The sequence below is a fragment of the Euphorbia lathyris genome, chromosome 3, assembly GCF_963576675.1.
Source record: "Euphorbia lathyris chromosome 3, ddEupLath1.1, whole genome shotgun sequence".
Taxonomy (NCBI): Eukaryota; Viridiplantae; Streptophyta; class Magnoliopsida; order Malpighiales; family Euphorbiaceae; genus Euphorbia; species Euphorbia lathyris.
In genome coordinates this window covers 11310808-11334621 of record NC_088912.1, presented here as the reverse complement: position 1 = coordinate 11334621, position 23814 = coordinate 11310808, and the positions used below count along the sequence as shown (strand labels likewise).

The 23814-nt window shown below is 37.4% G+C and overlaps 1 pseudogene; it reads left to right on the top strand.

Moving 5' to 3' along the window:
* The window catches only part of LOC136222527 (fatty acyl-CoA reductase 3-like), a 64453-nt pseudogene that overhangs the window by 26350 nt on the left and 14289 nt on the right, over window positions 1–23814 (top strand).

Below are 23814 nucleotides of genomic sequence, written 5' to 3'. Positions count from 1 at the left end.
ATCTTTGCTGACTCGGTGGCATCAGCTTCTGATGATGATGACTCATCACTGTCACTCCAGGTGGCCACCATTGCCTTCTTGTTGTTCTTCTTTTCCTTCTTCAAGGTAGGATAGCTTGATTTGATATGGCCAGTTTGATGGCATTCAAAGCATGTGATGGGCTTTGAACTGTCCTTTTTGTACTTGCTGTCGCTGGACTCAGCTTTGTACTTATCAAACTTCTTGTAAGGCTTCTTGGAATATTTATCATTCTTTCTGAACACCCTTTTCATTTTTCTAGTGAACGTGGCCATCTCTTCATCGTCTGTTGAACTCCCATTAGTGGAGTCAGCTTTCATGATAAGAGACTTTTGCTTCTTGTCCTCAGACTTCTCCTTCACCTCAAAGTTCTTCATTGAGATCTCATGGGTCAGTAGAGATCCAATGAGTTCATCATACTTATAGGTGGTCAAGTCTTAAGCTTCCTCAACAGCATTTTTCTTGGCTTGCCAGCTTTTGGGAACACTCCTCAGTATCTTCTTGACTTGCTCTTCCTCAGTAAAGATCTTGCCAAGTCTTTTGAGCTTGTTGATTATGTTGGTGAATCTTGAGTTCATTTCAGAGATTCCTTCACCATCATTCATTTCAAATAGCTCGTATAACCTCATGTGCTGGTTCACCTTGGACTCCTTAACTTTGCTGGTTCCTTCATAGGTGACCTCCAGTTTCTTCCAGATTTCCTGTGCTGACTCACAACCTGAAATTTTGTTGTACTCTGCAGCATCTAATGCACAGTGAAGCATGTTTATAGCAGCGGCATGATTTTGCAGTTTCTTGAGGTCATCCTCTGGAAGAATCTGAGTTGTCTGATTTCCTGGGAGGAAACGAGTGCTGTTCTCAGCCATTGTGGGGATCAGCTCAAGATAGTTATATCTTGTTCAGTGAGCTGTTAAGCTCTGATACCACTTGTTGGTCCCGTATAACGTGACAATAATAGTTCCAAGGGGGGGTTAGGAACTATTTAAAAAATTTCTCGTATGGCTGACTGTTAATTTCGAACTTAGACTTTCTCGAAGTCTTTTTGCACTGTGAGACTGAGTAAGTTTTAGATACAGACTTAGTCAACAGGTAACTAAGACTTAATCTATCCTTGAGTTAGGAGATAGCACTTTGAGTCTATTCCTGAACTCAGCTTCTCAGTTCACTCAACTCAGCTTGTGTTCGTTTTAGCGTTTAACTAGGTAGTGTTATAGCAAGCAATAATTAAGGGAGATAAAGGTTAGAAGGATATTACTCAGCAGACGTATCCTGGTTCGGGCTCTTTGCCTACATCCAGTCCCCGGAAATCCTTCCGAGCTTTTTGAATCCTCTACTGAGCTCTTTAAAGGTAGAGCACAAACCTTTTACAATAGAAAGCTGAGTATACAAGAGTACCTTCCTCTATACCTCTACTCACTTCTATTTCTACCGCTGAGTACTATAACCGAGTACTCAGCTTCTCCTTTCTATTCTTCTAGAAATGATAAGTGTTTTTGTCCTAAACAACAATTGCTAAGACACTTTAGATGATTTAGATCACTCTAGACTTTTACACAGAATTGGAATTGGTGTAAGATTTGCTTTGCTTTTCTCACAGAACTTCAAGTAACAATTTGGTCAGCGTTTCGACTTAATTGAAGATCTGCATCGAATGAAGCATTTGAGAGGCCTATTTATAGTGACACTTGAAGCACCGGTGATTTCGAATTTCGAAATAACCGTTGGAGGGAAACGGCTTCCTGTCGCTTTCACTCAGTACGTGCTCAGCATCCTCGGCCAATAATATTCTTGTATCTTCTGTCTTTGGCAGTGCTCAGAAGCTTTTCGTCAGACAAACCAGAATGTTTCCACATTTATAGTAAAGTCTTCCAGACAGCTTTCTGCGTCCTCTAAGCTTTACGCAAAGTAGAAATACTTTGTCTCTAAGTTTGTTCAGGTCAACTGCTGACTGGACTATCTTGTCGCTCAACTTAGCAGCTTCATCTTGAAGCTATTTAGACGAAGACTTCTCGATCCTTCTCCAAGCTGGGCTTGCGTTTTACTCGGTACGACTGTGTTTTGGTCTTCTTAGGCCGCGAGGCAATGATCCATTGACTTGGGCTTGACTCTTTTTCATGGGCCTTGGGGCCATTTAACTTAATATCTTATAAATCAAATAACTCAACATTGAACAAACACATTAGTGTGAATAAAACAAAGCATTTAAATTTAATGTGTTAGAATATTAATATAAATAATTTTGTCAAATCAAAATCATGTGGAAAGGTGTTTCAACTGTTGGTCCCTTATAACGTAACAGGTTAGTTCCAAGGGGGGGGATAGGAACTATTTAAAATTTTAGTACGTTAAGGCTGACTTCTTTTACTTTGAAAAAGAATTACACAGCGCGCTGAGTGAAGTAAGACACTAGCTTAGTCAACTGGTGACTAAGTCAGCTTCTTTCTTTGAGTCAGGAGATAGCATTTAAGTCTATTCCTGAACTCAGATACTCAATGCACACAACTCAGCGTGACCTCTTTACTTGGTCAGTTTTGTTTAAGCAAGCAATATATATATATATTAAAGGAGTTTAAGGTTAGAACGATGTTACTCAGCAGATTTATCCAGGTTCGACCTCTACGCCTACGTCCTGTCCCCGGAACACGTTCCGAGCTTTCGAATTCTCTACTGAGCTCTTTAACGGTAGAGCATCAAACCTTTTACAACAAGAAGCTGAGTATAACAAGAGTACCTTCCTCTATACCTCTACTCACTCCTATTCTATTGCTGAGTACTATAACCGAGTACTCAGCCTCTCCTTTCTAATTCTAGAAATGATAATAAGTTTGTCCTAAACAACCGTTGCTAAGACACTTTAGATGATTGGATAATCACTCTAGACTTTTACACAGTAATATGGAAATTGGTGTAAGTATTTGCTTTGCTTTTTCACACAGATTCTTCGAGTAGAAATTTGGTCAGCGTAATGGCTTGTTGAAGATCTGCATCGAATGAAGCAACTGAAAGGCCTATTTATAGTGACACTTGAGGTATCGGTTATTTCAAATTTCGAAATAACCGTTGGAGGGAAACGGCTTGATGTCGTTGTCACTCAGTACACGCTCAGTGCCGTTAGCCAATCAGATTGTTGTATCTTCTGTCTTCGGTCAGTGCTGAGCAGCTTTTAGACAGACAGGCAGAATGTTTCGCCTTTTATGGCAAAGTCTTCCAGACAGCTTTCTGTGTCTTCTGAACTTTACCCAAAGTAGAAATACTTTGTCTTGAAGTTTTTCCTTGCTCAGTTGCTGTCTTGTACTCTTTGTCGTCCAACTCAGCAGCTTCGTTCCGAAGTAGATAAAGAAAGTCTTCCAGATCCTTCTTCATGCTGAGCTGCGTTTTGTTCATAACGACAGCGTTTTGTTTACACGGGCCGAGTTGTCTTGGGCCTTTGACTTTCCTTTGGGCCTTTAGCCTTTTAGTGTCTTATAAACAATTTAGCTCAACATTGAACAAACACATTAGTGTAATAAATCAAAGCATTTAAACTTAGTGTGTTTTAGAATATTCTTTAAATAATTTTGTCAAATCAAAATCATGTGGAAAGGTGTTTCAACAAACTCCCCCATTTTGATGTTGGCAAAACTATTTAGTGAAGAACTCAGTTTTGAGCTCCCCCATGATAGTTGACCTTTTATAACTTAATAAACTCCCCCGTAAGGGTTGAGCTACTGACACAGTTTTACTCTAAATATTTTAAGGTTTAATCGAGTAAGTCCAAGGTCAGTTTTCAAATAAAGGTCAGCTCATGAAACACATTCTATTAACTCAGTTTTAAGCGGAAGATTTAACTATCAGAGAGCGCTGAGTATTTCGTTGTTCAATGAGTCTTATAAGATAATGTTTTAATCATACAAGACAGTGTTAACAGCATACAATCAGAAGACATTAGGAATGATAAACACAGTTGATGTATGCAACACATAATAGCCTAGCATCACATAAGATTTTAATCAAGTTGAAAGTTTTGATGCATGCATAGTATTAATAAGTAGTCAGCATTATACATAACAGGGATACTTAAGACTTAGAAACTAGCTATCCTAACTAAGCTATTTCTTCTTATATATCAGTTTTCCCTTTTCCTTAGGCTGACAACTTCCAGCAGCCTCATGCTGAGTTCTTCCTGTTTGTTCTTTCTCCCCCATTTTGGCAGCATCGGGAGGAGGAGGAGGCCTGAAGGTGCTGTTTTGAGCAGCTTCAGATATGCGAGCTGAGAAGTCCTTCAGCTGGCTGGTGCTTTCATTTATGCCATCAAAGATAGCAACACCATCGTCGAATACTTCTTGAGGCACACCAATTTCAGCAGCGCTGAGGATGCTCAGTGCGTAGGCTTGAGATTTACCCATCCAAGTAAGTGTATCAGTCAGCGCAGCATAAGCCTGATGAAACATCTTGAGCAGAGATGAGTCATAGAACTGACGCTGAATGTTGGAATGACGGACATGGGTAAAGATTTGATGTGTATACTGGAGAATCTCATTCTGCTTCATCTGGTCAGTGTCCATCTCTGCCTTGTTTAGATTCAGAAGACGAACAGCTTCGCCGATCTGTTCTACTGGGCATTGGGAGTAAGAGGAAAGCTGATGGTTTGTCTTCTCTTGCTCAGTTTGAAGCTGGGTGAATAACTGATGAACTTCGGCAGAAGTTGCATACCCTGAGTTCGCAGCTGACAAGGCTTGAAATTGTCCCTAAAGGGAGTTGATATGTTGAACCATGGTCAGCTGGAGTTCATCCAGCTTTGTTATGGACTCCTTCTTTGGTTGTTGGGCTTGGATATTGATCATTACACTCAGCAAGTCTTTTAGACCTCGAACCTCGTTGAGAAGTTGAGTGACTTGTGAAAGCTGAGTGGACTCATTATCGGAAGACCCAGCAGCAGTGTCTGAAGTTTGATGAAGGTCTTGGATCAAGGCCTGAGCCGAGTTAACTATCCTTCTACCAGACTCAGTGGCAGTGAGGTAGTTGTAAGAGGCTTCATTAGTTTGACCAGCTGGTGGAGGAGTGAGATTCAGTGCATCATTTGTAGTGCCAGTGGGGTCAGTGACTGGTCTTAGTGTTTCAACCTACACTTGTTCTGTAGAATGGAGAGGTGATTGAACAGCAGCATTGGATGCAGGTTCAGAGTCAGGCTGAAGCTGACTTTCTGTTGAAGGTTGGATAGGTTCAGTGCTGACTGGAGCAGGAATTTCCTTAGACGGCAGAGGGCTAGGTTCAGCATCTGCATTGAGAATTGGCTCGTTGTTAGTTGGGTTCTCAGAAGCATCTAAGTCGGCTTGTTCCTGTGGAAGAGAAACAGAGGCTTGCTTTTCAGTGTGCTCTGGCAGAGTAGTAGAAGATTTATTGAAGAATTTTAGCTTTATAGTCGATGGATCGGTGGTTGATCTTTTCTGCGTTAAGTCATCCATGACATCAAGCACAGTTGTTGGGTGTGCCTTGACAAGTCTTCTTATTTTTCCCTGGGTCCTTGGAGGAGTGGGATCAGCGTGAATTGATTGAATTGAATGAGATGGAGAATTGACTCCTTGATCAGCATCCTGCTGTTCAGTTTGCTCAACTTCTTCTTCTGCAGTCAACTCAGTGTGAGTTGGCTCAGCATCTTCTTCACTAGCTGTCTCCTCAGTGTCGTCCTGACCACTCTCTTCTCCTTCTTCTTCTTGCTCATTATCCTGATCTTCCTGATCTAACTCTTCTTCCAACTGTTCAATGAACTGATCATCCAGTTCAACTTCATCGTTCTGTTGCTCAGCGGCAACACCTTGACTCTGAGTATAGTGAGAGTCGTCGGGAACAAAGAAGCCAGCAGGAATGGCATCGATTGGATTTAACTCTGAAGAATTCTTCTGCTTCTTACTCAGAGGTTCTTCATCAAGGTTTTCCCTTTCATCTGCCTCAGGCTCATCTTGCCTAGGTCTTTTCTCAGCTGACTTGGGCTCAGCGTGTGCAGTCGTTCCTTTGGACACAATCTTTATCTTCTTAGGAGCAGGAACAACGCCCTTAGAGGTGCTTAGCACAGCTTTCCTCTTCCTGTCAGCAGAAGCTTTGGTTCTTCTGTTCTTTTGAACCACTATTCCCTCAGTGGTCTGATCAGCGGCACCTTTTCCTTTCTTAATTGACTGATCAAATTTCAAGGCGAACAAAGCAGCAGCAGTTATCTCTGATCCTTTGCCTTTAGTTTCCCCCGTGAGGTCTACTCGGTGGTCAAGGAGGATCTTGGTAATGAGTGAACCCAGCCTTAGAGTGCCAGTGCTTCTTTGAAAACCAACAATCAAGAATACTGGCATGTTGATGGGTTTGTAGGTCAGCATATGCCATATGAAGCATTGCTCGAAGTTTGTTGCTGAGCTGGTGCAATTTATCTTCGGGTAAATGTAATTGGTCAGCAGGTAGTGTGCCATCTTTTGGTGTTGTCCTATTGAAGTGCTGGAGATTTCACCAGCATGTCCAGTCGGTTTGCAGAACGTAGTGGAGTATCCAGTAACATCCTGATCTCCAGACTTCCTAAGAATGGCTCCTTCATTCTTGAGTTTTAGCAAGCTGGCTAGGTAGGTGGGATTGATGAAGATGGTTTTGCCCTTCACCTTGGTGGCTAAGTGGTCCTGGTTGTCATCAGCGACACACAGGTAGTGGTAGAATTCCCTTACCAAGTCAGGGTAGGTATTGTAGCTTATTGAGAACAGCTCGGTCCAGCCATTCTTTGAAATCCACTCACAGAATGGTTGCTCTTTTTCAACAAAATCTTTTGAGAACCACCTTGAGTAGTCAATTTTGTATTCCCTGAAGTTCTTATAGACCTTGGTGTAGGTTCGTTGCTTAGGTTTCTTTCCCTTAGAGGAGGTACCTTGCTCAGTTTGGGTTTTCTTGCTCGGTGTGGTAGCTTTGGTTTGATCATGCTGGGTAGGAGACTTAGGGTTTCCAACAGATTGGTGACCGGCATCGGAGATGTTGACAGAATCGTTCGTCATTTTCGCAGAGAAGATATGAATGATTTGAAGTTTTTGAGAGAGAAAATATTTATGCCAGAGAATTCTGTAAGCGTAAAAAGATAAAAATGGGGATTTGCCCATTATTTATAGAGGTGAGAGGTGGATCTTATCGAATCCATGTGTCAGTTTGTCCTTGGGATTGTCAACCGACAAGGGTCCTGGCATTTATGACACATTCGACGCATACGTCATCCTAGGTGGCTATTCGCGTGCTTTAGCATTAAGTGCAACGGGTCTTTTACTCAGTGTTAGAATTCTAATCGTTCTATATTCTGAGTGGTCAGTTTTACATAAATGGATGGTTTAAGTAATTGGTTTCTCAGTTTGAGATAACTACTCAGTGCGCATATTTGCTCAGTATGTGATATTCAATGAGCATTAAACACTCAGCAGATAATAGCATAGATCATTCAGCATGAATCTATATTTAGAACTGGAATTTACTGAAGAGGATTAAACATACCAATGGCTTCTCTCAGTATGTTGAACTGCTCACGAGCCAGTGGCTTTGTGAAGATATCTGCAAGCTGCTCATCCGTTGGGACATAGGTCAGCTTGATCTCACCTTTGTGTACATGGTCTCTAATGAAGTGATGTCTGATGCTGACATGCTTCATCCTGCTGTGCTGAATTGGGTTCTTTGATAGATCAATTGCACTTTTGTTGTCACATTTGACCTCAATTGTCTTTGTTTGAACACCATAGTCTTCAAGCTGTTGCTTAATCCATAGGACTTGAGCAACACAGTGTCCAGCAACAATGTACTCAGCTTCAGTGGTAGATAAGGCTACTGACGCCTGCTTCTTGCTGAACCAGGATACAAGACAGCTCCCTAGGAAGTGGCATCCTCCAGAGGTGCTTTTTCGTTCAAGCTTGTCTCGTCCATAGTCAGCGTCAGTGTATCCAATGAGTGTAAAATCATGAGTGTTGGGATACCATAAACCTGCGTTCACTGAGCTTTGCAAATATCTAAGGATTCTTTTTACAGCTATGTAATGAAATTCCTTAGGGTTAGATTGATATCTAGCACAGTAGCATACTGAGAACTGAATGCCCGGTCTACTTGCTGTTAAGTAAAGTAGAGAGCCTATCATATCTCGATACAATTTGCTGTCTACCGACTTACCATTCTCGTCAGCACAAAGGACAGTGTCAGTGCCCATAGGAGTAGATATTGGCTTGCAATTTTCAAGATCATATTTCTTCAATATCTCCTTGGCATATTTAGCTTGACTGATGAAGATGCCATTTTTCCCTTGTTTGATTTGAAGTCCAAGGAAGAAGTTGAGTTCTCCCATCATTGACATTTCAAACTCAGTTTGCATTTGCTTGCTAAATTCCTTGCACATTGACTCATTAGTAGCACCGAAAATAATATCATCAACATATATTTGAGCCAGCAGGGTGTCTTTACCCTTTCTCTTAATGAATAAGGTTGTATCAGCTTTGCCTCTGACATAATTTCTAGTCAGCAGGAAACTGGTCAGCCTCTCATACCAAGCACGTGGTGATTGCTTGAGGCCGTACAGAGCCTTTTTAAGTTTATAAACGTGGTTTGGGAATTTAGGATCCTCAAACCCTGGAGGCTGATTAACATAGACTTCCTCGTTTATAACAAGTTCAGAGAATTGGCGATACGAAATAATCAAGTTCAAGGAGCTGGTGAGATACTTACAGAGTTTAGAGAACCAATCTACTTTTATAAACAAGTTCAGAGAACTGATGATGTATTACGCCTATTTTGCTCAAATAATTATATTAATTATCATATCGATTTAATTAATTTTTGTTCAAACATATGAAATTATTAATTAATTTTTTGTAATTAATTATTGGTGCAGTATTTATAGAGAAGATATTGAGAGTTCAACCAAATGTTAAGAAGCTTTATCTTCTTTTAAGAGCTTCAGATGACATTTCTGCAACTCAACGTTTCCACAATGAGGTAACAATTTTTATATTTTTGGATTTCTTTTTCATATCATCGTTTACATTGATCTTAATGATCAAATGAATTGGATCATTTACCGTTAGATCTAAACTTATTAAATATAAGCCTTAATATGCTTTGAATCTCAACCTTAGGATTCTAATAAGTCTAGATCTAACGGTGAATGACCAAATACTGTAGGATCATTAAAGTCCTACAATTATTAAAGGTTTAATACATTATTTGCCCCCTGAACTTGCATAAAATATTCACTTAGAACTGCGGAATATGTATTCCACGCATCTTAGAATGTTATTACATAATTAAACATAAATTAAAAATGAAGTTATTACTTGCTCAATTATACAACTTGTCTTTTATTAGAACTGCATACCCCGATTTTGGTCGTTTTACGTTTTTTTAAGACTCGTACAATACATCTTCCTCATTTAACTTACTTTTTTTTACGACCGAGTGATCAATTGATTATATTTTATGCAAATTCAGAGGGCTAACTAGACATTTTATGCAAGTTCAGGGAGCTATCAGAACACTTTAAACGTTCAGAGGGTCAATCTAAAAAATTCAGGAGGCAAATAATGTATTAAGCCATTATTAAAAAAAGTTTATTTCATCCTCATGGTTGAAATACTAAATTAATTTGCCTTTACTGTAGTAATTTTAAATTAATTTTATAATTTTTTTAAGGAATTCTATTACTAATTTTTGTCTGTATTTATTTAGAAAATTTAAACTCCCTCCTCACCAAAAATATTAAAATTATTTGTGGTGATGTTGGTTATGAAGATTTGGGAATAAAAGACTCATCCTTGAAGGAAGAGATGAAAATGAATTGGACTTTGTCCTTAATTTTTCTGCCACCACCAAATTTGATGAAAGGTAATTAGAATAATGATCAGTGGTGGAACCAGGATCCCAGGTGATCCGGGGTTCAAACATATCAGTAAAAAAAAATTCAAAACGTCAAAAAAAATTCAAAATTAACCGTGCAGTTGGCAGTAAATTTTCAAAGTCTAGCCCGTTAGGGCTGGACAAAAGAATTTTAGTCTCCAACGCGTTAGAACTGTAAAAATGTTATTATTTTTTTAGAAACTAGCATTGAACGAATAGAAAATTAAACATGTTTAATTTTTTTTAATGGTAAAGACATAATAAAAATAAATATTAAATATGTTAAATTTACTTTTTTTTTTTTAATGGTAAAGACATATTAAAAATGAATTTAAAAGTGTTATCAAAATAAAAATAAAGAGTCCATTTAACTTTATAGGGAGCAGAACCGCGTCGCGGACCGTCTTGCAATGGAAGGACACTCTGGTTTGTTGGGTCTTTCTACCTTTTCTTCTCCACCGGGCTTCATTTCTTCTTTGATCTTAGAGGATGTGGTGGGGGTCAGTTTTCCTAGGCTGATCCCGGGTTGACTTGTTTTGTTTGTTTGTTTTTTTTCTTTCCTTTCCTACCAAAAAAAAGAACATATGACCTCTCAAATAAAAATAAACATCATTGACTATCTTATCTACCTTTAAACATTAAAATAATGCTAGATAGAGTCAATATAATTCTTTCCAAAATATTACTAGACACCCATTATTAAATTTTTTTTTCTCAATTCTCCGGCGGCCTGTCGGGGCTCGAGCCCACTCCAACCCCCCTAGTTCCGCCCCTGATAATGATCCACATAAATTAATTACATTTTGGTAAATTAATAAAGGTTGAAATTGCGTATTTTCTGGTACCGAAAAAAACTTATTTTCTTTTAATAAGACTCAAAATCGCGCAGTCAAATAAACGGCAAGCTTAAAATTGTCTAATACAATTATAGAAAAAGGTACCAAAATATGTCTATGGTTTTTTGGAAGTATTAATTTAGACTTCACGAATAAAATAGCATAAATATATGCTTAATGTGTAAAAAATGATAACAATTTAGGCATCTATAACAGAACACTATACATCATTTATATTACTCTGTTAAGTTCTGTCAATTATACGTGGAGAGAGAAATCAGAACTTAACGGAGTAATATCAATGACGTGTCACGTTTCGCTATCGAGGCCTAAATTTGTACCTTTTTTTAAACGTTAAACTTAATTATATTAGTGTTCTTTTGTGCGTAGAGTCTAAATCAATACATCCCTGAAAACCAGACATATTTTGTTGCCTTATCCCAATTTTTTTTATTAAACTTTATCGATCAACTTAAATTTTTGAGCTAAATGATGTTTTAATAGACGCATCATTAAAATTAACAAACCATATCATAAGAAGTCAATATCGCTGAAAATTGAACTTCTATTTTATTAAGAGATAAAGTATGAAAATAGACCTAATTTTTTTAAAAGTATAAATTTAGATTCCACGTAAAAAATAATATCAATGTAGGCTTAACGTTTAGAAAAATAGTACAAATTTAAATCTCGATAACGAAATGTAAAACATCATTCATATTACTCCATTAATCTTTGATTTCTCTCTACAAGTACAGTTGACAGAACTTAAGAATAACATGTCACGTTCCGTTATCAAAACCTAAATTAATACTATTTATAAACATTAGACCTAAATTGATGTTATTTTTCACTTAGAGCTAAGAACAAATAATTAGTATATTTTATATGCAGGTATGATGTTTCATTTGGTACCAATACCATGGGAGCTAAGAACGTTTTGTTGTTTGCCAAAACTTGTCTAAAATTAAAGTTGCTTGTCCACGTATCCACGGGTTAGTGAAATTATTATAACTAGTAGAAGATCCGCGTGTTGCACGGATCATATAACATATTTAATTATTTTGATAATTAATTATTTATTACTCTTTCCGTTTCATATTACATGTATTTTTGAGATTTACATAATATTAAAAAAAAGACTTTTTTTTTTGAACCTGAAAATGGATCTCATATATTAAAAAGATTGGCCTCCTCAACAATAACGTTTGACAACCAATCAGGCACCACAGTTGATAAAAAATCGCTAGCATTGGAAAGGCCTGCCTAGCTACCAGATGAGCAGCCCTATTCGCTAAACGAGGAATAAAAGATAATTTAAAAGAAGGGTTGGATCGCAAAATAGTTTGACAATCTTGGACGAGCGATCCAAACTCTGAGATATCCTGTTTACATGAATGAATTGCCTCAACAACTAGTTTAGCATCAGATTCAAATTCCACATTCATGTACCTCAAGGAGGCAAGCCAAATGAGGCTCGTACGTAATGCAAGCACCTCAATAACTCGTGGCTCCTTCATAACTGGAATGAAACTGCTGCTGCAGAAAAGGAACTCCCCCGCATCTCCCCTAATGACTGCTCCCATCCCGCTACTTTTGATCTCCTTGAATAAGGCAGCATCGATGTTGCATTTAACTGAACCCGGTTCCGGCGGCCTCCAAATCTGACCACCACGGGCGGTGTTACTGATTGAGAATTGCATTGATGTTGTGCCCTGATCTGCATTATGTAGATGAAGTTGCTTCAGTTGTTGTGTGTTAGAAACATTACTGGTTTGTTGGTCCGTATGCTGGTCTGCTCTTGGTAGTGGCCCTTGTTGATAGGCCCTCCACTCTTGTACCTCGTCCACCGATAACCGCCAGCTAGTATCAACTGGCCACCAAGTCATGTGCCACAGTACCCTATTCCTGTGATCCCAAATAGTCTTTAGTGCACAGCAAATCCGGGTTATGATCTCCTGGTTAGGACCACACAGCGCATGTAATAGCCAATCCGGAAAGTTTGAACCAACAACTTGTGGCACTGGTAATCCAGCAACTTGCCAAATATCACCTGCAAAGCAACAATCAACAAATAAATGGTTATCTGTTTCATCCTGTTCGACACACACTGGGCATTCAATAGAGATGGGAACTCTTCTCTGGGCCAGCCGAGCTCGAGTTGGAAGGCATCCCGAGCAGATACGCCATATAAAGTGTATTAATTTTGGGGGGATTGCCAACTTCCAAAGTCTTCTCCATCCTTCCTGACTCATACTCTCCTCTTCAGCTCCCACACCCGCAATGTAACCCGATCGGACATTATAATAACCATTTTTTGACCAGTGCCAGATTCTCCTATCCTCCCCTACATTAAAAGGTAATATAATATCACTAATGGCACACACCTCTTCTTCGCTAAAGCACCCATGTAACCTGTCCATATCCCATCCTTTACCATTCTCAAGCAACAAATCAGCAACTTTCAAATTCTCCATTCCAGGGACCATAAAGGAATTTATACCAAAATCAACCAGATTAGGAACCCACGGATCTTCCCATACTCTAATAGATCTACCATTTCCCACTCTCCATCTAATCCCTTTTCTCAATATGCTAAGACCTTCCCAAATACTTCTCCAAACCATACTAGGATTATTGCCTAATTTAGAGAAAAGTAAGTCCTCTCTCGGAAAATATTTTGCTTTAAACATTCTGCTTACTATAGTATTTGGGAAATTCACTAGCTTCCATCCCTGCTTACCCAGCATTGCCAAATTAAACATGTGTAAATCTTTAAACCCCATCCCCCCTGCCTCTTTTGACATGCATAACTTTCCCCAGTCAAACCAATGTATTTTTCTTTTTCCCTTGGGTTTCATACCCCACCAAAATGAATTCATTAATTTCTGCAGGTCATCACAAATAGATAAGGGTAAAAGAAACGTACTCATACAGAATGTAGGTAGAGCCTGAGCCACTGATTTAAGAAGTACCTCCTTCGCAGCCTGGGATAAGAACTTGAGACCCCACGCCCCAAATCTCTTCCTCAGCCTATCAACCAGGAACGTGAAAATTCGACGCTTAGACCGCCCAATTAGTGAAGGTAACCCTAAATAGCGCCCTATGTCTAAAGGTAGTCTGACTCCCAAAATTCCTTGAAGCTCAATTTTCACTTCAACTGTCACGTTTGCACTATAAAATATGCCAGATTTGTTCATATTCACAGCCTGTCCCTAAGCAACCTCATATGCCGCTAGAATACTCATCACCTTTCTGGCTTCAGTTACCGTTGCTCCGAAAAACAAAAAGCTATCATCAGCAAAGAATAAGTGTGTAACTGCCGGTGCCCTGCGACAAATACGACAACCTGAAATCAGACCCTCTCCTTCGGCCTTCCTTAAAATTTTGGATAACACTTCAGCACAAAGGATAAACAAGTATGGAGATAATGGGTCTCCTTGTCTAAGCCCTCTACCAGGAACAATCTGGTCAGTGCATTCCCCATTTACTGCCACCCTATACTTCACTGTTGTGATGCACATCATCATCCAGTTAATCCAGGTCGCATGAAATCCCATGCGAATCATTACTTATTTCAAAAAAGCCCAATCCACCCTGTCATAAGCTTTACTAATGTCAATCTTGAGAGCCACCTGACCATTCTTTCCTCTATTTAACCTTTTCATAAAGTGTATGCTTTCAAAGGCGACTTGCACATTGTCAATTATAGATCTTCCAGGGGCAAACGCAGATTGAGTTTCACCAATTATATGAGGGAGGACTTCCTTCAACCGATTGGCAAGGGCTTTGGCAATTATTTTGCATAGCACATTGCAAAGACAAATTGGGCGAAAATCCTTCAACATTCTGGGATTGTCAATCTTTGGGATGAGAACAATTGTAGTATCATTGATCCCTGTTGGAAATTCCCCTTCTTTGAGCCATTTTGCACAAGCCGCACCCACCTCTGAGCCAATTGTATCCCAAAAAGCTTGAAAAAATCCCGGATTAAGCCCATCAGGACCAGGAGATTTATTCGGGCTCATAGAAAACAGGGCTTGTTTAAACTCCTCCACTTCAAAAGGAGCCGTGAGAAACTCATTTGTTGCAGGATCAATTAGAGCGTCAATAATCTGAACCGTTTCAGACTCAATTGTACCTGATGCTGAAAAGACAGACTGGAAATATTGCTACACTAACCCCACCATTTCTCCTTGATTATCAATCTCACCCCCTCCCTCCTCAACAAGTGATACAATAGAATTCTGTTGCCTCCTTGCTTTAACACTAGCATGGAAAAACTGAGTATTTCTGTCACCCTCTTTCAACCAGAAAGCCTTAGCCCTCTGCTTCCAATAAGTCTCTTCTGCCTCCAGGGTATCATTAAGTTTTCTCTTGGCAAAGAAAAAATGCGCAATTGAATTCCTGTCTCTTTTACCATGCATTCTCTCCATTTGGTTTCTCCATTTTCTGATCTGGCTCTTGAAACGCACATTGAAACCCTTCCCCCACTCATCCATACTCTGTGCACAATCCTTCAATTTTTCAGAAACAGGTCTGGACCCTTGCCCCTTCCATTTTCTGATCACTAGGTTCTTAAAATCCTGCTCCTTTAGCCAGTTTTGTTCAAATAAAAATCTTTTAACTCTGCTTCTTACCTTCACCCTCTCAAAGTAAAGTGCAATGGGAAGATGATCTGAGTATCCAGACATGCAGGAATGAAAGTGATAATTAACAAAACGGTTCAACCACTCAACTGAAGCGAAACCCCTATCCAGCTTTTCACTCCTCTTATTTATTGATTCCACTATTTATTTATTTTATAATATGTCCATTATTCTAATTAATATCCATAAACCCACATTTTATAGCCGAAAGAATGTGACTTTTTTAAGGCAAAAAAGCATAATTAAGCCCTTAAACTTTACATGTTTTAAGGATCAAGCCCCTGATCAATTATTTTTCCACATTGAGCCCTTGATCATTGATTTTATTATGGATTTGTCCCTTATTTAACTTTTCCGTCGAGTTTAGGAGATGAGAAGATCGATTTGGCGGTTCTAATGTTGAAAATCACAAAATGTGAGAGGAGAAAATCGAGTTTGGAAGAATATACTGGAAATTAATTTCTATAATTTCATTTTAGTTTTTAATTTTTATTTCTCCTAGTTAAGGAATTCTTATTTTTATTTGTCCATGTCAACAAGCGATGTATGCAGTCCAAACTCGACGAAAAAGCTAAATAAGGGCCTAATGCATAATAGAATCAATGATCAAGGGCTCAATATGGAAAAATAAATGATCACGAGCTTAATCCTTGAAACAGTCAAAGTTCAGGGGCTTAATTATGTTTTTTGCCTTTTTTTTTATAAAAAAGAAAGAATGTGACTTAACGTGTATTGATCATATCAAAATGACATATATTATGAAACATAAAAAAATTCTAGAAAAGTATGTAATATGAAACAGATGAAATATAATATATTATAATTTTTATTATTAGTTTCTAAATAACAAATTCTGGATTATTATAGAAAAATGTTATTATTTTTTGATACTATTTTCAATATATATAATATATAAAAAATAAAAAGTACACATCAAACAATAAATAAATAGGTAATAATATAAATATATTTATAACAATAAAATACTCATATTTTTAATTTAAAATATTTATAACACGCATCACGTTTATTTATTTAAATGAATACTATTATGAATATATTTTTCATAATATAAATATGCTTGAATTAGCTGTATGTCAACTGAACAAGAATGCAGCCACAGTCAGGCAAGACCAAAGATCAAATTAACAACAATTATAATTTTTATTAGGAGAATTATAAAATACATGAATAAAAAAACGAATGATTACAATTTAATTCTAAAAGTAGTATAAGACTGTATAGGACATATCTCTATATCACACACATAATAATATTAACCTACTTAAAAAATTATATCAAGAGACAATAAGCGAAAGGGATATGACGATCCAATTAAATTTTTTTTAGTGAAATAAATGAAAACTACAATTAATAAATTTTAAGAATTGAAGATAGAAGTGAATATATGAAGATGTTACAATTTAACTTATTATCATTTATGATACACATAAAACTATTGTAAAACATTAATTATTAAACCACTAATTTACTAACTTAGAAATGTATTTTTGTTCTTTTTCAAAAAATATCAACTTGATATATTGGTAATCATAAAAAAATTTCTTACATAAAGATGACTAATAAAAACTTTTGAAATACTAATAATTTTGACAAACCATACTAGAATGGTTAATAACTATAAAAGCCAGTATTGCAAAAACAACTCCAGTGTTGCAAAAACAAATATCTCAATATCCCATAATTAATGCACATTTTAAGATTTTGAGTATCAAAATTTATTTTTATTTACCTTCATTTTGAGTTCATATCTAACATAATCTAAATTGCTTCAAGAATAAACATCTTATCAAGTGTATTGGACGCTTACAATCTCTCTGTCTAAATGATTGGACAAAAAAACTTAACTTCTTGATAATAAAATAATGTAAAATCCATTACTTAAAAAATGAGAATGAAACTTAGAATGGTAATCATGTCAAAACATAATTTATAATTGAAATCATCTTCATTGTAAATAGAATGTTTCAATACCTCTTTAATTATTTTTTTTAATATGTCTCCAACTTCAATGAACAACTATTGTGTGAAACTTTATATCTATTCGTACCAAAATGTATAAAAATAAAAAAAATCAATCCATATGAGTTAGATAAATCCAAATTAAAACAAATTAGTGTACTTCTAAATTTGGAAAATTAATCTAACTCTAATTAAATCTAACAATCGAGTTCATATAAAACCGAAAATCCAAATTTTAGTTAGAGTTATTAATCGAAACGATTACATCTAGCAACCTATACTAAAAAAGAATGCAAATATAGAAAATCTTTATTTTAATCATTTTGAAAAAAGAGACAAATAAAAAAGAAAACATAGATAAGGTAGCGAGATGTGTGAAACAATACAATTGAGAACAAAATAACTACCCCATATGAAAAAAATAGAAAAATTACCTTTAGAAACATAATGATTTCCTCTAATTTTTTACACCTTTGTTTTTCCCGATTTCAATTGTCCATGCATCTTTATTTCCATTAGATTTCTTCAATTGAAGATATCAAAGTCTAAATTCTCCCGATTCTTGAAGAAAATGAAATTAATATAGTTTATCCATAAATAAATCTGAATCTCTTTATAAAGTAAGAACAAAAATATAAGCATATATTATATGAAGTAATACGATTATATTATAAGAGTATAAAGAACAAAACTAATAAATAATCAAAATTAAAGGTTGATTAGGACTTTGATTTTCGGTGGCCAATGAATATATGATGGAATACTATCTATATCACGCTTTATATATAGGTTTATTTGTGACTTTTGGATTTCCTTTGCTTTATGTTTTTTCATCTTCGTGTAACTCTTACTTTCTTTCATTACTTTAATTAATGACCTAGTAATTGACAATAAATAATGTGTTAATATAATACTTATGATATAGAGATAATTAAAACTCATTAATTCATTTATTCTCTTTGCTCTTAGGGTGTCAACCCATCCAAAAAAGCTCTAAAACACTTCTTCGAAATTCTTTATGCTTCCGCTATTATATACACTATATATTCAATCTTTTAATTATATATATATATATATATGCACAAGTGTGCTTACATTAAATAACAAAGAAAAATCTTCACCTCATCTCATATAATTCGTATCCATGACCTCCACAATCATAGATATTCTTAACCACTAGGCTATAACTTCATTAATAAATTTGAAGATGTTTATAACTATGGAGATTAAGATCTTTGTGAGATAGAGAGGACATTCTCCATTCCTATTCTCGATCTAATTTGGTAATAAAAAAATTCTATATCTCCATTCTATGAAGATTGTTTTTTAAATATTCTTCGTGTTGATCAGAAGACATCTCCTGCAGGGAACATAATATTTATTAATTCCCTTATCAATAAATTTTCTACTATGGTCTCGGATGAGACTGGTCCGGCACTGTTCAGATGCTACCACATCAACATTTATATTGATGTGATAACATCTCAACTGTTCTATCTGATTTGAAACTAGTGTAGAATTAACATCTCATTTTCCTTTAATGAAACTTAAAATTGTACTATTTTATAAACGTTAAATTTAAAATTGTACTATTTTATGTGTAGAAGATAAATCTGCGCTTCCCAATAACCCTACATTATCCTTTTAATAATTGATATCCATGTGTTTCAGCATACGTCTAGGGTTGATTCAAGAAATTCCTTTCCACTTGAATGAGACATGTAATGGCATTTTTGGACAAGATATTAACGAAGAAAAGGACCTAATTGATAAAAAAAATTGACGAACTAAGGACTCAAAGAGTTAGTGAAGTAAAGATTAAAGATGCTATGAAGGACTTGGGAATACAAAGGTAAAGGTATTAGGAAAAAAATATGCCAAAATGATTTGATTTCCTTTAATTTTAGGGATGTAAATTTGTGTAAATGGGTCGTATTTGGGCCGTACCAACTCTCGGGATTAGTGTTTAATAGGTAAATCTAACTCGACCCAAAAAATTACGATGTAATCAATTCAATCCAATCAAGTTTGTATCGTATTCGTAGGTTACATAATATCACAACTTTTATTATAAAGATGATATCTAAAAGTACGAGAGCATTTAGTAATACTTTAAAATATTCATTTTAATTTCGAATTATCAAAATAACCCTAACTGACCTAAAACCAACCATAAGTCTATTTATTTTGTGTTGGGTTCATGTTGTATTCACAGGTCATGTGTAATCTTACTACCTTGTCATAATGCCTTGAATTAGTTCCTATTCAGAGTAGTATTGGGTTTCAGATTCCTAGTTGGATTAGGATGATGGGTTCCTAGTGGAATTGGGATCATGGGTTCCTAGTTGGATTGGGATCATGGGTTCCTAGTGGGATTAGGTTAGATTGGGTTTTATAAATACCCATTATGTAAACCTAATCATTGTAATCTGATTTTCGCCTCCTAATAATACTATTCTCCTTCTGCCCGTGGACTAGCCAACACAACGTTGGTGAACCACGTAAATTTTTATTTTTCGATTGTTTATTATTTTATCTTTCATTAATTCTGCACAACAAACTGGTATCAGAGCTTTCGGTTTCCGATCGGGGTTTTGTTTTCTGGAGAGAAAGATGTCTGCGATGAACGTAAAAATCGAAAAATTTACTGGGAGAAATAGTTTCAGTCTATGGCAGATCAAGATGCGGGCTTTGTTAAAACAACAAGGTCTGTGGACGCCGTTGAAGAAGGCAATGGGAGAAGTCACTGCTAAGATGGCGATTCTAGAAGAAAAGGCACATTCGACAATTATGTTGTGCCTCCAAATGACGTCATCACTGAGGTCTCAGACGAAGAGACTGCTGCCGGTCTGTGGATGAAGTTAGAGAGCTTATACATGACGAAATCTCTAACGAACAAACTTCTTCTGAAACAACGTCTATTTGGCATGCGAATGCTAGAAGGTACGCAACTCATGGATCATTTAGATCAATTGAACACTTTATTACTAGAATTACGTAATATTGATGTGAAAATTGAAGATGAAGATGCTGCTTTGATTCTGTTGGTGTCTTTACCGCTTTTATATGAGAATTTTGTTCAATCATTTATTGTTGGTAAAGACTCTGTGACCCTAGAAGAAGTTAGGTCATCTCTTCATAGTAGAGAGTTGCGCCATAAGGCGAGCAATGCAGGTGCAGATAATCAGGCCTCTGGACTGTTTGCCAGCGACAGTAAGGGAAAGGGAAACGGTGGAAAGAAGAAGTCTAAGAAGCCGTTCTCAAAGGGTCCCAAGCCAGACGACACCTGTAATTACTGTAAGGAGAAAGGACATTGGAAAACTGATTGTCCAAAGAAGAAGAAGAAATCAGAAAATCAACCTGGTTCTGCTGCTGTAGCAGATGGCGACAGCAGCTCTGAAAACAATATTGCTCTAGTTGCTGATGGACACACTCATCACTCTGATGTGTGGGTTCTTGATTCAGGAGCATCTTATCATATTTGTCTAAGGAGAGAGTGGTTTTCAACTTATAAGCAGGTAGATGGAGGTAGCATTTCAATGGCTAATAGTCATGTCTGCAAAGCAGTTGGAATAGGCTCGATCAAGTTGAGGACACATGATGGTAAGTTCTGCACGTTGAACGAAGTCAGGCATGTTCCATTGATGACGAAGAATCTGATATCTCTGAGTCTGTTAGACATCATGGGTCTCAGCTGGTTAGGAAAAGATGGAGTTCTACATGTCTGTAAAGGTTCTTATATGATTCTGAAAGGTGTGAAGCATGGTACTTTGTATTTCCTGCAAGGTTCCACTGTTACAGGTTCAGCTAATGCTGCATCGTCAGAGATTGACTAGGCGGATATGAAAAAGATATGGCATATGAGACTTGGTCATATGGGCGAAAGAGGGATGCAGATTCTATCAAAGGATGATCTTCTTGATGGTTATAAGGTCAAGAGTCTGGAGCTTTGTTAACACTGTGTCTTTGGGAAACTACATCGCAGCAAGTTTCCCAAAGCTATTCACATAACAAAAGACACACTTGATTACATCCACTCTGATTGTTGGGGTCCATCTCGAGTTGAGTCTTTGGGAGGTCACATATATTTTGTGTCTCTGATTGATGATTATTCAAGGATGACTTGGGTCATCATGATGAAGAATAAAAGTGAAGCTTTCAAGAATTTCAAGCAGTGGAAAGCATTGGTGGAAAACCAAATAGAAAAGAAGATAAAGAGGCTGCGAACTGATAATGGTCTGGAATTCTGCTCGTCTGAGTTTGATCAGTTCTGTAAGGATGAAGGGATTGCTTGGCATCACACTGTCAGGAATACACCGCAACAGAATGGTGTAGCTGAATGAATGAACCAGACATTACTGGAGAGGGTGAGGTGCATGCTCTCTAAAGCTGGATTAGATAGAAGATTCTAGGCTGAAGCGGTGAACACAACATGTTATCTGATTAACCGCGGACCACACACCGGCATACAACTCAAGACGCCTATAGAAATGTGGTCAAGAAAGGTTGCTGATTACTCAAATTTGAAAGCTTTTAGGTGCACAGTTTACTATCATGTTAATGAGGGTAAGCTAGAGCCAAGAAGGGAGTGTTCGTAGTCTATGGAGATGGAGTTAAAGGCTTCAGGATCTGGCCTCCATCAGAGAAAAGGGTCATTTTGAGCAGAAATGCAGTCTTTGACGAAAAATCTGTGCTTAGACCCATTGTGAAGACTACAACTGCAACAGAAACTGATAGCATTGATAAACAGGCCGAGTTTCAGGTCATACAGAGTGAGAGTGGCTTGAAGGAACAAGAGTTAGAAGCATAAATAGAGCTACCAGAATCTACACCATCAGTTTCTCAACCATCTGAAGCTACACATCGTAGCTTAGCTCAAGATCGATCAAGGAGGGTTGGAGTTAGGCCACCTAAGAGGTATGCGGACATGGTGGGCTATGCATTACAGGTTGCTGAAGAGGTGGACACTCATGAACCATCAACTTACCAGGAAGCTGTTTCAGGCGCCGATTCTGAGAAATGGCTTGCTGCTATGGGAGATGAGATGGAGTCCCTTCATAAGAATCAAACATGGGATTTAGTCATACCACCTCCAGGGAGAAAAATTATTACTTGCAAGTGGGTTCTCAAGATGAAGGAAGGGATATCACCTGCAAAGGGAGTCAAGTATAAGGCTAGAGTTGTTGCTAGAGGTTTCAATCAAAGAGAGGGAGTGGATTATAATGAGATATTCTCACCAGTAGTCAGACACACCTCTATTAGAGTGTTGCTAGCTATAGTTCTACATCAGGATTTGGAGCTTGAGCAACTTGATGTAAAGACAACCTTTCTGCATGGAGATTTGGAGGAAGAGATCTACATGACCCTACCAGATGGTTTCCAAATTCCTGGAAAGGAGAATTATGTTTTCAAGTTGAAGAAGTCCTTGTATGGACTTAAGCAGTCTCCCAGGCAGTGGTATAAGAGGTTTGACAGCTACATGATGCAGCTGGGCTACACCAGGAGCCCATATGATTGTTGTGTCTATTACAATAAACTAGAAGATGGGTCCTTTATCTATCTGGTGTTATATGTAGATGACATGTTGATAGCTACAAGGAAGAAGCACGACATTCAGAAGTTGAAGGGTCTTCTCAGCGCAGAGTTCGAGATGAAGGATTTGGGTGCAGCTCGGAAAATTCTGGGAATAGAGATTTACAGGGACAGAAGCAAAAGGAAACTTTTTCTATCACAGAAGGGCTATATTCAGAAGATCTTGTCAAGATTTGGCATGTCTACAACAAAGCCCATAGATACTCCTAGTGCTGCAAGTGCACATCTGTCTATTGCTTTTGCACCTAAGTCTGCTAAAGAGAAGGAGTACATGTCTCGAGTTCCCTATACTAGTGCAGTAGGAAGCTTGATGTATGCAATGGTCTGCACTAGACCTGATCTTACACAGTCTGTTAGTGTTGTTAGCAGGTTTATGGATGAACCTGGTAAGGAGCATTGGCAAGCTGTGAAGAGGATCATTTGGTACCTAAAAGGTACATCTGACGTTGGTCTCATTTATGGAGGTGATACAGAGTGTTTGGTGACAGGTTTTTCAGACTCTGATTATGCTGGAGATGTTGACAGTAGAAGATCTATGACTGGTTATGTTTTCACTCTTGGCGGTTCAGTTGTCAGTTGGAAAGCTACTTTGCAGCCTATAGTGACTTTGTCTACTACAGAAGCAGAGTATATAGCACTGACTGAAGCTGCTAAGGAGGGGATTTGGCTTAAAGGACTGGTTAGTGATCTTGGTCTACATCATGATCAGGCTACAGTGTATTGTGACAGCTTGAGTGCAATCTGTTTAGCCAAGGATCAGGTTCATCGTGAGAGGACCAAGCATATAGATGTGAGGTATCATTTTCTGAGAAGTGAGAAGAGGGTCAAGGTGAAGAAGGTAGGCACTACTGACAATTCAGCCGACATGTTTA